The following is a 13,986-nucleotide window of genomic DNA, read 5'->3' on the forward strand; positions in this document are numbered from 1 at the left end:
AATATGGTCATTTTCAGCAAGACACTCCCAAGAAAGGACTGATTTCTTTGACTTATTTCCTGTGATGGAGAGCATAGGGCTGCAGCAAAAGAGTGCTACCGGTATATTGTTCATCTCTTAGATAGAGCTTTCATTTCACCCCAGCTTCTTCTCTGTTGATGACCTTTCACTCCTACTGCCCACTACCATTTTATCCTGGGTCTGTCTTTCCTCCTCCTCCTTTGTGGATTCCAATCAAGTATCTTGTTTGCTGTGTGGTTGTCCGGCTTCTGTTACATATGTCCCACCAGTCACCATTTACAGCCCAAAATAGGAATTCTTGAAGTACTATGTCCATTACAAATGTTGCAGTTAAAAAGGCAGTGATTGCATTCATTTAACATGTACACAGTACTTCATAGTTCCTGTCCTTAAATCAATTGCCGTATTGCACGTTATTGAGCGCACTTCATAGAGTGCAAGTATTTTGTAGAGAAGTAAGGTAACTCGCTGACTGCAGAAATGTTTGTCCTTTTATGTGTTTCATTTCTTGTTGTACTTCCTCTTGAAACAGTAATCACCACCATCACCATCAGTCTCTCTATATATGTGACTTGACTGTAAATACTAATGTGATGTGTTCTTGTTTCAGGAGGATCAACTGGTGCGTGTTCTGGAGAAGAACACCGAGCTAACAATCCAGAACACTGACCTTCAGAAACAAGTCCAACACTTGCAGAATGTAAGTGATGAAGGTAGCACTAGTTCTTGTAAACAAAATACCTTAACCATGCATGAGTCACTGAGGCTTATTTTATGAAGACATTAGTCAATAACATGTTTTATATATATACACATACAGCCAGGCTAAGAGGCTCAGATGGTTGAGACGCTGGCCTTTTGACCCTAACTTGGCAGGTTTGATCCTAGCTTAGTCTGGTGATATTTGATAGTGCTCAAATACATCAGCCTCATGTCGGTAGATTTAGTGGCATGTAAAAGAACTCCTGCAGACACAATTCTGGCAACTCGATGTCTTCAAAAATCATCAAAAGTACATTATTACTAGAGAACCCATGCTGCTCCACATAAAGAGGTCAGATAACTCGTCTTGATATGCCTGTCGCAGTCATATTGTTTTGCTTACCCTTTTCAATGGTGTTATGAACATTTAATAAGTAGCGCGTTCTGATATGCCGCCGTTTGTACTCTGAATTCATCCATTCTGATGTCATCGTTCCATCTGTTTGGTAAAAATCTATCTACATATTTGCTTTCTATCCTGGGGTTCTTGATGTAAAGCCTGGTATTGTGTCGTAGAAGGCAATGGTAATTTTATTTGCAGTTCTTCTATATAGTGTTTTTTGAGCTTGTAGGTTAGTCTCATAGGAGATTTTTTTTTAATGGCCGGGTGGAGAACAGAACATTTTTAGGATACATGACCTTCGCTCTTTCTAGTGTAGCTAGGTTATCCTTCGATAGGTTTTCCCAGATAATGTCTAAAGTGTATGTCATGATGGAGTCTGTCTGTATGTAGACTTTTTTCTCTTAGGAGCATGTAAGTTATTAAGAACGCTCTGCCATCTGTTGAATACATTTGGGAGCTGGGAAAGGTTAGAGAATCAAATAGTATCTAGCAAGGAATACTATTCTTCCATGATCGGAGGAAGTACACTCTCTGGCTTGGCAGGTAGTAATCAAACATGGCTGCATGCACTGACATTACAAAGGATGAAAATTACATATCAGAATATTAATGGAAGTGTTAAGGCCTGCTCCCACCTAGTGGAATGGAATCGAACCGAACAGAATTTGTTTTCAACATGTGTTTAAACGGGAGATAGAGATGGCAATCACCATGAGTCAAATCGAACGGAATGGAACAGGATTCTCTGCCAAGAATATTTTTCGACTAGCCAAGTGGATGATATAGATGTTGATTCCCATAGGAAACCTGAAATATTTGTCCCGAACGAATAAATTTATAATACCAATAAAAGTGGGCCGTTATTGGACATTATAAATTTTCCAGCTAACTCACTCCTTGTTTTGCCCCCATGTGCTAAGTTGGGCTCATCAGTTGGTACTTAGCACACCCACCAAGACGTATGGCTAGTGCATACCGTGGAGGCCACTGCGTAGGCTACTTGGAGCCACTGGCAGTGCCAATGTATTGGCCTACCTGTGATGAATTCTAATGCTGAAGATGGCACACACACACCCAGTCCCCGAGCCACCGAAATGAACCAATTAAGGTTAAAATCCCTGACCTGCCGGGGAATCAAACCCAGGACCCTCTGGACCAGAGGCCAGCATGCTAATCATTTAGCTATGGAGCCGGACTCTCTGATTAGTGTTATATAGAGGATGGTTACCCAGTTGTACTTCCTCTTAAAACAATAATTACCACCACCACTACCTATACATTTGGGAGATATTGCACCCGTTAGAACATTCTGTCGAAGAACATTGAGACACCTCAGGGGTGCTCGGTAAGGATTTAGCACACATGAAAGAAATGATGTGGGATTTGGCATATAAGAAAACTGAATAAATCTTGAACAATGGCATGGTTTATTTAAATAAAATACACTCATCATTCTCGCTATCTGTGATGATGGAAAATGATCGTTAACATAAAATTAATTCTTGCTCTTAAAGTACAAAGAAAGTGTATCAAGATGGGATGGTACATATGAGTTTTCCCTATCTCACCCTGACAAATCAATAATTACAATATTTTGCATCTTGAGATATAAGTGAACAATTTTCATTTAATTTACTTGTGAAAGATCTGTGTTCCCTCGATCAAATCTGGAAAATATCAAAAAATAAATCGGTAAGAAAATCATACCCTATCACAAGCCCTCTTACTGAGATATTAATTTACAATAATTATTTAAGGAACATAATTGGTGTACTAATTCACTCTAAAACTGAATCGACACAAAAAGAAATAAGTTTCTGTTCATGACTAGTTACCTGTAGTTCAATTAACTCAAAGGAAATAAAACTTTAAGTTGTGAAATATCACTTTAAATGGTCCATCCAAAATTAAAGAAAATCTCTTCTCTCACAACACAACAGTGCATAATCTACACGCTGAAATGTAGAAACGACATTGACTAATTCAAAAATAACACATATGAAATGACTTGAAAAATCAATGAAACCAAAATCAATCACTGTCTCCCACAACCAAAGTTCTAATTTATATATAATATCTACAGCATTCTACAATATGTACACATTTGTACAACATGCAAATTAAACGTTTATCCATCACAATTCCTCGTCAACAAATTTAAGAAAGAACGTCAGCCTGTTTTAATTTAAATGTGTTCTTCCAACAAGAAAGTCATTGAAAGTTGGAGAACAATCTCGAAGACATTCTGAATTTATCATGAAGAAATAATGAAGTGATGTTAGGTTCGGAAAACTCTCGGAATAAAATGTACTGGGCACGAAAGAATCAAATATTAAATATCAAATGAGGATCTCTAAACATCTCCACAATCATCCATTCGTGCGTACGCGACAATCTGCTATTTATCATGGCGTAAATCTCATATTGAAAACTACACCAAAGTGTAACATATTTATGTCTCGAAGACACTATACTGATAATATACCAATCCTGACCTATTCAATATCAGGCCCATTTAAACACATTCGCGATCCACCCAGGATGTCACAAATCTAATACACAATGACACGTAAAATATACTTCGCATACGTAATCCTCTGACACTACATTTAACATTTAGAAGATCCAGCCTATCTCCCAGTATCACTGTCAAAATTTATGAGTTTCTCCAATATCGAATTTCAATAGATATGAGGTTTGATTCGAAATAGTGGAATCAATTCTATCACCCGAATCTTGTGATTACATAATGTCCCACACATAATATTCAGAATGCACATAATCTAGAATCGAAAATTTGTTTAATATGATGACGTTGGAAATGAGAAAAATATAAGTTATAACCTTATAAAGATACGAACACATTCACCACAAGTGGCGCCTACACTAAGCTGATAAATTGAATATCACTGAAATTTTGATTAATTATGCCCCATATAGAAATAATTGAGAAAATTTTATGGAAATGTATGTGGATAATCATAAATTACCATGACAGTTGCAGTATACCAGCCAACACAGATTATCTAAAATTGCCTGAAGTAAGTGGAAATACACTAAGACTGTGTACTAAAACTACTACACATCAAAACGTGAAAACTACAAGGTTACACTAACTTACAAGACCATTCAACGACTATGAAGAAATCAACTAACCAACTACTGAATAGATAATTATTATAAGATTTGTGTCGACTTAGCTTTATTCGACTCCTTCATCCTGGACAAAGATTGATTGCCCCAATGCTGTGATCATGGCAAGTATTCTCTCATCTTGATGTGCTTGGCGGCGGTTCCAGAGCTTAAGCTTTCATGATGAAGTCACACACAGCAAAGGGTAGCGGCATGATTTTTTCGCATTAATTTTTTAATGATTTTGCGAGTAGGATACTAATTTTCACATTATTTTGTGAAATAGATATTGCCATATCGCTTTAATTTTGCTTTAATGAAATTCTAAAATTAATCATTAAAGGTTTCATTACTATCACTGATCGTTGATTGAAAATGAAAATCCACAGCCTGTTTCCAGTCATTCGACCAGGTCAGGAGTGGAATGAATGAAGCCCCCATCTAGCGGCGAGGATAGGAATTGTCCTGCCTGCCAAAGCCTGTCACACTCCTCTGGGGCAATGATTAATGAATGGCAAATGAAATGATACTGGAGAGAGTTGCTGGAATGAAATATGACAGGGAAAACTGGAGTACCCAGAGAAAAACCTGTCCTGCCTCCACTTTGTCCAGCACAAATCTCACATGGATTGATGAGGATTTGAACCACAGAACCCAGCGGTGAAAGGCCGGCGCGCTGCCGCCTGAGTCACGGAGGCTCCTGATCGTTGATTGTGGAGGTTTAATTGATAGACTGTACATACCTGGTACATACTTTTGAAGCAATTTTGGGACTGCAGGGTCGTCTACCTTCTCCAGCAGATGTTGGCTTTGAGTAACATCGCTGTTGTTTGGTGAATAAATTCTATTTTCTCACTCTTAGCTTTCTTTTGCAAATATAATGAGAGTTCTATTGTTGCTGGCTGTTTCACTGTTGGAGTGCTAAATTTACGTTTCGAATGTTCCTAATTTTTAAAACAATGTTTTGAGACAGTATCTTTTTCCTCCCACTCGATACGAACATTACAAAATTTACACATTAAAATTGCTTTCCGAAACATAAACCTTCTCTTGCAAACTGTTTAGCTCTGCTGTGCACTGTAACACTTGTCGAGCGACCCATCTTCGCTACTGTCTGCGATCACTTTCTTAATTTTACCTGATCACGAAGCCGAAATACACCAGTCAATTGTGCTGCTTGTAGACGTCATTCGGGATTCCAGCATTGCACAATGCCGTGAGGAGACAGGCTGGGGTGGGATTACCAGCCACCACAAGAACAACATTCCAAAGATTTTGTTTGGCAAGAAGCCTGGAGCCAACCCTTTTTCTTTGATGCTATGTCTTAAAGAGATTTTCCAGAATATTAATGATAACATATTTCTTTCCTGTTAATGAATCTTTGTTCGCTCTTCCTTTTCTTTTTATACATAATCTTGGAACAAAATGTCAAGTTCGTTATTCACTACAGATTTCGCTGTAATATCGCGCTTATTGCATAATAATTGAATTTTGCTTTAAAATGGCCTTATCGCTTTAATTTGCTTTAATTTGTGAACATAATATCCATATTTTCTTAACCAGAAACATATGATTCGTAAAGATATCGCAAAATCGCTTCAAAATATTTTTTGTCGCGTTTATGGTTAATGTGAAAAAATCATGCCTCTAGCAATGGGTAATGTCTCCATGTCGAATCGGTGGTTAAAGTTCTCTTGATTTCATAGCGGAAACTTGTACAAAAATATTAGTAAAGTTGTCAAGTCGTGTATCGTTTTCAATATCACAGATTAATACGTACTTTGGCAGTCTCGATAAGGTTGACGTCTGTTAGCTTCTATGCTCTGCATAAATAATAGAATGGCTAGAATGACATGTTTCATTGTACTCGATGTTATTCGAAGGCTGGAACGTCGTTTTCTGAAGTCAGCTGGAAGATTGACCCCTCAAGCAAGTGAACGAGTCACAGCTGGCAAGTGAGTGACCTTGTTGAACAACGGCACACACCGGAAGTAGTAATAGAGTTCATGTCCCAATTTAATATTACATAAAATTCATTCCATATAATGAGTGTCTTTGTACTACAAGGATTGATGGTGACAAAATGATGTATATTTTATTACTAGGAGAATGAACTTCTGACTGTAATATTTGTTTATCACACCACTCGCCTGTAGAACTTGACTTAGGTGATATTCGCGTATGGCTTTCAACCCTCTCGTAACTTTCATCGGAAACATCTCTTTTCCTTTACAAACAAGTTTTGTATTTCTGCTGACACAGGTCTGTAATCTCATGGCAGAGATCGAATAACCAAAAGGAAAATAAAACAAAAGTAACAGATCACTAAATGAAAGCAAGACGTGTGCAAAGCCATCTAACATGAAGATATAACACTCTGTCCAAAGCACACTATCAGACATAATGAAACTGTCACAATATTGGGTTCAAACCCCCACCATCAGCAACCATGAAGGTGATTTTCTGTGTTTTCCATACTTTCATTCTAGGTTTTACCTTAATTAAGGCCACAACTGCATCCTTTTCAGTCCTAGACCTAGTCCTATTGACACTAAAAACCTACCTGGTATAGTGTAATGTTACAACCAATAGCAGTTAACTAGGAAAAGCTTCTGCAATCCTCTATTTGCAATTAGCTCTGTGGTCTCATTTAGCTTGAGGTTGCAATCAGGAGGTTGCTCTACACTTCCTATTATTAAAAACTTGAGTCTGTTCTTTGTTGCATTGGTCTCCTACTTCTCTTACACTCCACGACCAAGTTCACATTCTCCCAGCTGAGCTATCCTCCTCCGTTGGCCTCTCAGGACCCCACTACTGAAGCTAGTGCATACTTGCAGCTTCATCCAGAAATGTCATTCCTAACTTAGCCTTCATCTTCTCATTCCAAGAAACCTCCTGCTATTGTTCTCACCTGTTTGTACCAACAATCATTCTCGCTACCTCCATGTCTGTTACTTCCAACTTTTGAATAAGATATCTGGGCCCACCTAGCTTTTATTCCTGTAGGCCGGTATCAAAACATACCAATGTAAAGATAATTTCATCTGAGAATTTGCCTCTTTCTTACAGAATATCATTGATTGCAAACTCAGGCTCACTGCTTTAGCCTGATTATCTCTTGTGAGTTGATTTTACTTATTATACTACCATCCTGGGGAAATGCACATCCTAAATACTTGAAATGATCTACTTGTTCCAGTTTTTATATCGACATTCAGTTGTAGATTTCTTCCCAACTGACACCACTTTAGTCTTGGATACTGGTATCTCATTGTCATAGATAAGAGAGGGAAAAATGTTCATTTAAGTTGTAACAGGTTTGCAACAGAGAATAAACTCAGAAGGAGAAGTGGAGAAGTTCAATTGATCTATAGGTGCTGTTAGACAGTGGTGATCATCATCATCGTCATCATCATCATCATCACCATCATCTGTATCTGCAATTTCTCCACTTCAGTAAAATGAGTTTGGTCATAAATGAGTTTATTCTGCCCAGCCATTCCTGTTGTCTTACCCAGACCATTTGGCATAGTCTTGTCATGTGCATTTCTTCACCATTCTTACGGCTTTTAATTAAAATTACCCATTTTATTTAGGTGACCAAACCACTTAATTTTATCCAGTTTGGTTTCCAAAAGCACTTCTTTCCACAACATACTGACAGAAAATTTTCCCGTTTTTAGTTCTCTCTCCTTGTCTTCCCCAGATGAACGTGGACCTAATTTATTTTGCTAGAAGTCAGGTGCACCTGCTCTATGAGGCCCAGGTTCCTTCACTCCTGCCAAAAAAAAAAATGTTTAATAGGGCCTGGACCCTCCTATAACTAAATATATGTGTGCCCAACCCTTATCCTGTTTCTCTACAGGGCCAAGTATGATGTGAGATAGTGAGTTTTTATTACCTGATGTCCTTTGTGATATGTGATAGTAGGAAGAAAGTGGGTGAAACCTGGTGCCGGCACATAGTCTACTCCTGTCAGACACCACCAAGGGGTCTTCTCAAGGCTTAATATCTCCATCCGATGGACGAATTGCCATCAACAGCATCATGTGCCTTCACTCCATATGAACATTGCAGAGTGTTTTGGAATTAAATCCAGGCTTTTGGCATGGAATCTAGTGATTAGAAACTGTATATCACCACCTCTCTTACCCTGCCAGCCAACATTCTGATTGTAAATATTTTTTTCAACCAATGGGACTCGAACCAGCTAACCACAGTGTCACACCATATAGACTTGATACCTTAATGATCATGACCACCAGGTGCGTCCTAAATCCTAAGCACTTAAGTAAGGAAATAAACAGAAGGCAGTTTAAGGAGCTTAATGACCACTAAAGATGATGTATAAAGAAAGGGTAATGTGACACCAAGACATGCTTTTGGATATTTTGATAACGAGAAATAAGAGCATTCTCGGTGTAGTATCTGTGATTGATATTTTTTGGATAAACCCAGAAATGAAGATCATGGTTGCAGAGTTGTTCAAGTTTGTTTGACTCCTACTGATGATGTCTCCTGTATATCCACTGGTACAGCAGAAATGCAGTAGTGGAAATGACTTGATCTCTACAACAGGAAGGTTATTTTCAAGTCTGAGAAGAATGAAACTCCAGCTGAGATCAACAGTGACTTCTAAGCATCTTGCAATCATAACTGATCATCTAAGAATTGGAGATGAGGAGATGAATATTGTAGACAACTTCCAGTATTTAGGTAGTGTTCTATCATCAGACAATACCATACATCAAGAGATTAGCAACAGAATACAGAAAGCTTCCAAATTCTATCACTCTGTACGTCAAATATTTTGGGATGAAACAGTTCTATAGTTTCCAAGATCAGCTTGTACAAAATATATCTGGTACCTATATTGACGTATGGCCTAGAAGCAGTAACACTTACTGGACCAACAAAGAGTCGTCTTCAGGCAACAGAAATGAAGTTCCTCCGTTCCTGTCTGCAAAAAACAAAAATGGATAAAATAAGGAATGTGGATATCCGGCAACAGCTTGGATTGGAAAGAAGTTTGCTGGAGACTCTAGAAGTGAAGAGATTGCAATGGTATGGTCACATGAAAAGAATGGACCCTCACAGGACTCCTCACACATACTTTGACCACAATGTTCCTGGGAAGAGACAAAGAGGAAGACCTTGTGATGTTTGGGAAAAACAGATATTGAAGGACCTTGAAATTAGAGATGTGAACTGGCAGCATCTGTGGATGGATAGGACAAACTGGAGGAGGCTCATACTCAACCGCACCAGCTTGCTGGAGCGAAGAAATGATGGTGATGATGATGATGATGATGATGATGAGTCCAACGTGCATCCTATAGCTAATGACTTAATTTCTAGGGCAACTAAGCAACATAATCCTGCAGTGCTGCAATGTGTAATAACGACAAAGCAATTGGAATAAATGGAAAAAACTGTATTCATTGTCTGTATATTTCTTTGGGTGTTTCCTATTAACAAGATTATTGGGACAACACCAAATCTTCTGCTTTAGGCTAAAAACCAAGTCTAAGGAAGTGGATATAATTTGGGCTTGCTAGTTTCACTGTAAATACGTTTATCAAGTCGACACCTCTGCTAGAAGTTGACTGGTCTGAACTTATCAGTACTATCTTTAGATACAGTATGCTTTACTGAATATAGGTAACTAATAAGTAGAGATGTCGTTTACTGTCTTGAGCTTGGATTGGACCAGCTCTTCGCTGCACAATTTTTTCAAGCTCAGCTCACTGTGGCACAGGGACTGAAAGACCAGGACCGCCTGAAGTACGGTCCGAGCCTCAAAGTCCATGGACCAGCTTGTTAAATGCTAGTGTCTATCTATAGCATAACTAAAGAAAACATTAAACTTATAAATGCCTTCTTCATGTTCGAATGCTGATCTGTTACGAAAGTAACCAACCTTTCGTAGATATGACAAGTGAACACCCAACAAGCCATTCTGTTCTGTAATTTCTCAAATAATATTGTCACCAGACTTTGGTACTTTAGGGAAGAGTCATGTTAATGGTATTCTACTTTTGAGGACCGAATGATGGAAGTAATGCATGGCGAGCAACAGGAAATAATTCTTTCGATAATTATCAGTCCACCTATCAGCAGTAGCTGAACAACGATAATCTCTTATTGCCTCTACAACTTCCGGGATAACTGAGCGACTAGTGTCATTGACTAGTTTATGACATCAGCATGAAACAGTTGTATGATGAGATAGTACATCGGAAACATCAACTTTTCGTAATTCATTACCCATGTTAATTAGTTCTTGTACCACCTTACGAAAACTACATCCCAACATGATACTGAATAGCTACAGGTCTAATGCACACATTTCTACACAGGCCTCGGTAATCTTATATTTTACAATGCTACTGAATGTGGAAATGTTGGTCGATGAGCTTCCATGATTCGTTGATCCGGAGCAATTGTGTATAGATGAAGTACCAGTGCTGGATTTCTTTAAAATACAGTACATCCTCCAAGTTTGCACTTCACAAAGCTAGCCTTTTTAACCTTGTCATTAATGACAGTATACCAGGCAAGTTTGCCATGCGGTTAGGCGCGCACAGCTGGGAGATAGTGGATTCGAACCCCTTTGTCAAATAAAAAAAAAGGCAATGTAAAATCATTCCCACACTTTGATTTTCACCTTTCAATTGTCCTCTACACCATACTGCTTATTATTTAGTTTCTCTGTTACCTCATTTACAGTCTCCATCTCTAAGGAATGACAAGGTACTCCAAAGATGGGACAGCTGTGTAATATTTCCTGATGTCACTTCTCTATTGTATCAAACTTGGAGACCATTAGGCTTACTAAGCAGAGCTCGCTAGCCCGACGGTCAGGTAGAAGTGAGCATTCAAAGGTAGCTGCTGCTTGTACTCCAATCACTCTAAAGACCGCCGTGAGGGTGCTCCAGAGTACTTCGGAGCTTGAAAGACCAGCTCGTGCACATCTCCAATATTAAGGTTGGGGAAAAGGAACCATCCCATGGAACAACTGTGACACTACTCTTATCCTGTTTCTGAAACTGTTCAGTGCTGATGTCCATTATGTAATGATGATAAGCTCTGCTGAGTACTTGTACTTCCTCTTAAAAGAATAATCACCACAACCACTCGGTAGTTGAGTGTTGGCCTCTGGATTCCAAGATAATGGGTTCAAATCTGACAAAGGTATTCAGATATTTGTAGGGCAGCAAAAGGTCCATTCGACACCATCTTTCTTGTAATCTTCCCTTATCTGAATATCATTAACTCCTAACACATCCAATCACATCCGCTTTTCTGATACAAATTACAGTTTTTCAGTCTGTTGAAAAAACAAAATGTAACACTATAACTAAAGCTCTGCATGGATATGTGAAGTTAGTGTCTGGCGGATGCAAAGTGCAAGGCAGTGCGAATAATTTTGCTGATAATTTCTAAGTAATGAAATTTATTGATTTTCACTCAGTAATTCTCTTATTTTTGCTTGTGGTTAGGCAACCCCTGACACTTGTATGGGAGAATAGTGATATATAAAGAGCCTTGAGACCATAAAGCCGTAAATATGACCTAAGCCTATAGTGCTATTAAATCAAGTGTGTGTTCTGACAGTTGGTAGCACGTGGCGCTGAGCAAAGGAGTGGGACCACATGATCCGCAGGAGTTATCACATCACAATAAGCACCTCTTGTTCTGCGCTAGGCTCTGCGGAAGATAATATCCATGTACAGGGATTGTGAGAGTGTTAGAAAAACATTAAATATCGTTGCTATTATTCCAAGGTGGCTCAGCAGTAATTTTATCAGAGCTCAAGTATCGTAAGACAAACTCATCATCCCCCTTCCTCATAGGCTTTGATCAGGCTATCTTTGGAAGACTGATTTTAATTTTAGGTAGATTTCAGTATCAGAGTGGTACTTTGACAGGCCTGCTCAACATTCAACATTCTGGGTTCAAATCTGGGCGAGGATGAGAAAAATATCTAATACATTTTTGTACAAAGGAGAAATCGTTCATACCCTGTCATAGGCAGCAGCACAATTTAAGATGCCAGCTATAATTGGAATTAGAGTTGTGAGAGGTCTTGTCATTTCAATTGCCTTTAAACTTGCAATCATTAGCCATGGGACCTCTTTTTATTGAAATTCGAAGCAAAACAAAAACACCTTATATATTCTAAACATAGGTTGTGATTCCTAATTTCTAAAATCTCACATGCCAGGACCTCTTTTTATTGAAATCCGAAGCAAAACAAAAAAACCTTATATATTCTAACCATAGGTCATGATTTCTAAAATCTCACATGCCTTGTCTAAAATTCTAAAAATCAAAGTCCATCCACCTTAACGAGAAGGAAGCAAAGAATAAGAAGAAGAAGAATTTATAATTATTATTTTTAGAGACAAAAGTAATAAAGTAGGAAGGAAGCGGCCATGGCCTTAATTAAGATACAGCCCCAGCATTTGCCTGGTGTGAAAATGGGAAACCACGGAAAACCATTTTCAGGGCTGCCGACAGTGGAGTTCGAACCCACTATCTCCCAGATACTTTAAGTAATTTAGCGACAAAATTTCAAAGATAGCGACTAGTGAATTTTGTAGAGATTTTAGGAGCCATTTGAAGACAGTTCAGGCAAATTTTAATTTATTACTTGATAAAAATAGCATTGTTCTATTAATATATGCATTTGCTAAGTACTGGCATCTAAGTGCAAGACTGATTCACACATGTGGAGCATGAGTTCATACTATTTTCGGAAGGCTTATCAGAGACCGGTCATCTTACTCATATACTTCCTGTGAGGGAATAGAGATGTGTAATTTTTAGCCTTGTACCCTCGTATAGCAACAGTCGGGTTTTGAGACAATAAGTGTTATAATATACCGTACCATAGTACTCCTGTATTGCACAAGACATATAGAATAAGCAGATTCGATCAATTGTATCTCCTGATTTTTCCTGATTTTCATATCCAAATCTCTCAATTTTTGGTTTTGTAAAGTTGGCAGGTATGCTACTGTATATGACAACTTGCATCATAGTTTTTAAGACTTCTCATTCAAGGCTTAATAGCTGTGTTAAAGTATTGCTTACTTATGCACTGTTCTGTTTTTGTAAGTTTTGCTTGTAACATGTTACTGTATAATGGTAGTCTCGGTAGTCCCGGAAACAATAGGATCAATACTCTATTAAAATTATAAAGCAGCTGCATACAATTATAAATCAAAACAACTCTGTTGAATCATTGCGGTCTGTTGGCAAGCTGAAATTAACCCATATTGAATAGTGTAGAAAGACCAATGTATGAAATGGTCTGTGATAAAAATCAGCAGTCTTTTTGATGGTTACAAGGAACTTAGTCTGTTGAATGATTTAAATGCTTTATTGCTGAACATGGTGTAGCTGTTTTGATACTTACAGTACTATATTGCTGAAAGCAAGTGGAAACTATGGTCGCATTTCCTTAGGATATAGCTCTCTCTGACTTACTTTTAGACATGATATTCTGGGGGGAAAATATAAGGGGCGATCACAAAGTTTCCGTTTGACGGCTGTACAGTCTTGAATTGGGATGCCAGTCAGACAAACTTGCCGTGAGCATTGTGGCACTCATCCCACCAACGCATCCCAGATCGACCGGCATCTTGGGTCGACGCAACCTGCACAGAACTTGGTGTACCATTCCATAACAGTGGTTTTCGACAGACATGCTGCCCCATACA

At 38.4% G+C, this 13,986-nt stretch overlaps 1 protein-coding gene across 1 annotated transcript in view; it reads left to right on the plus strand.

Moving 5' to 3' along the window:
- The first annotated feature begins 636 nt into the window (after positions 1-636).
- Positions 637-13,986, plus strand: part of Rbp (RIM-binding protein) — a 388,051-nt gene continuing 374,701 nt past the window's right edge. Inside the window, exon 1 of the mRNA XM_068230934.1 lies at positions 637-721. The gene's annotated coding sequence lies outside the window, so the exon portion shown is untranslated. The remainder of the gene's footprint in view (positions 722-13,986) is intronic.

Source organism: Anabrus simplex, chromosome X, assembly GCF_040414725.1.
Source record: "Anabrus simplex isolate iqAnaSimp1 chromosome X, ASM4041472v1, whole genome shotgun sequence".
Taxonomy (NCBI): Eukaryota; Metazoa; Arthropoda; class Insecta; order Orthoptera; family Tettigoniidae; genus Anabrus; species Anabrus simplex.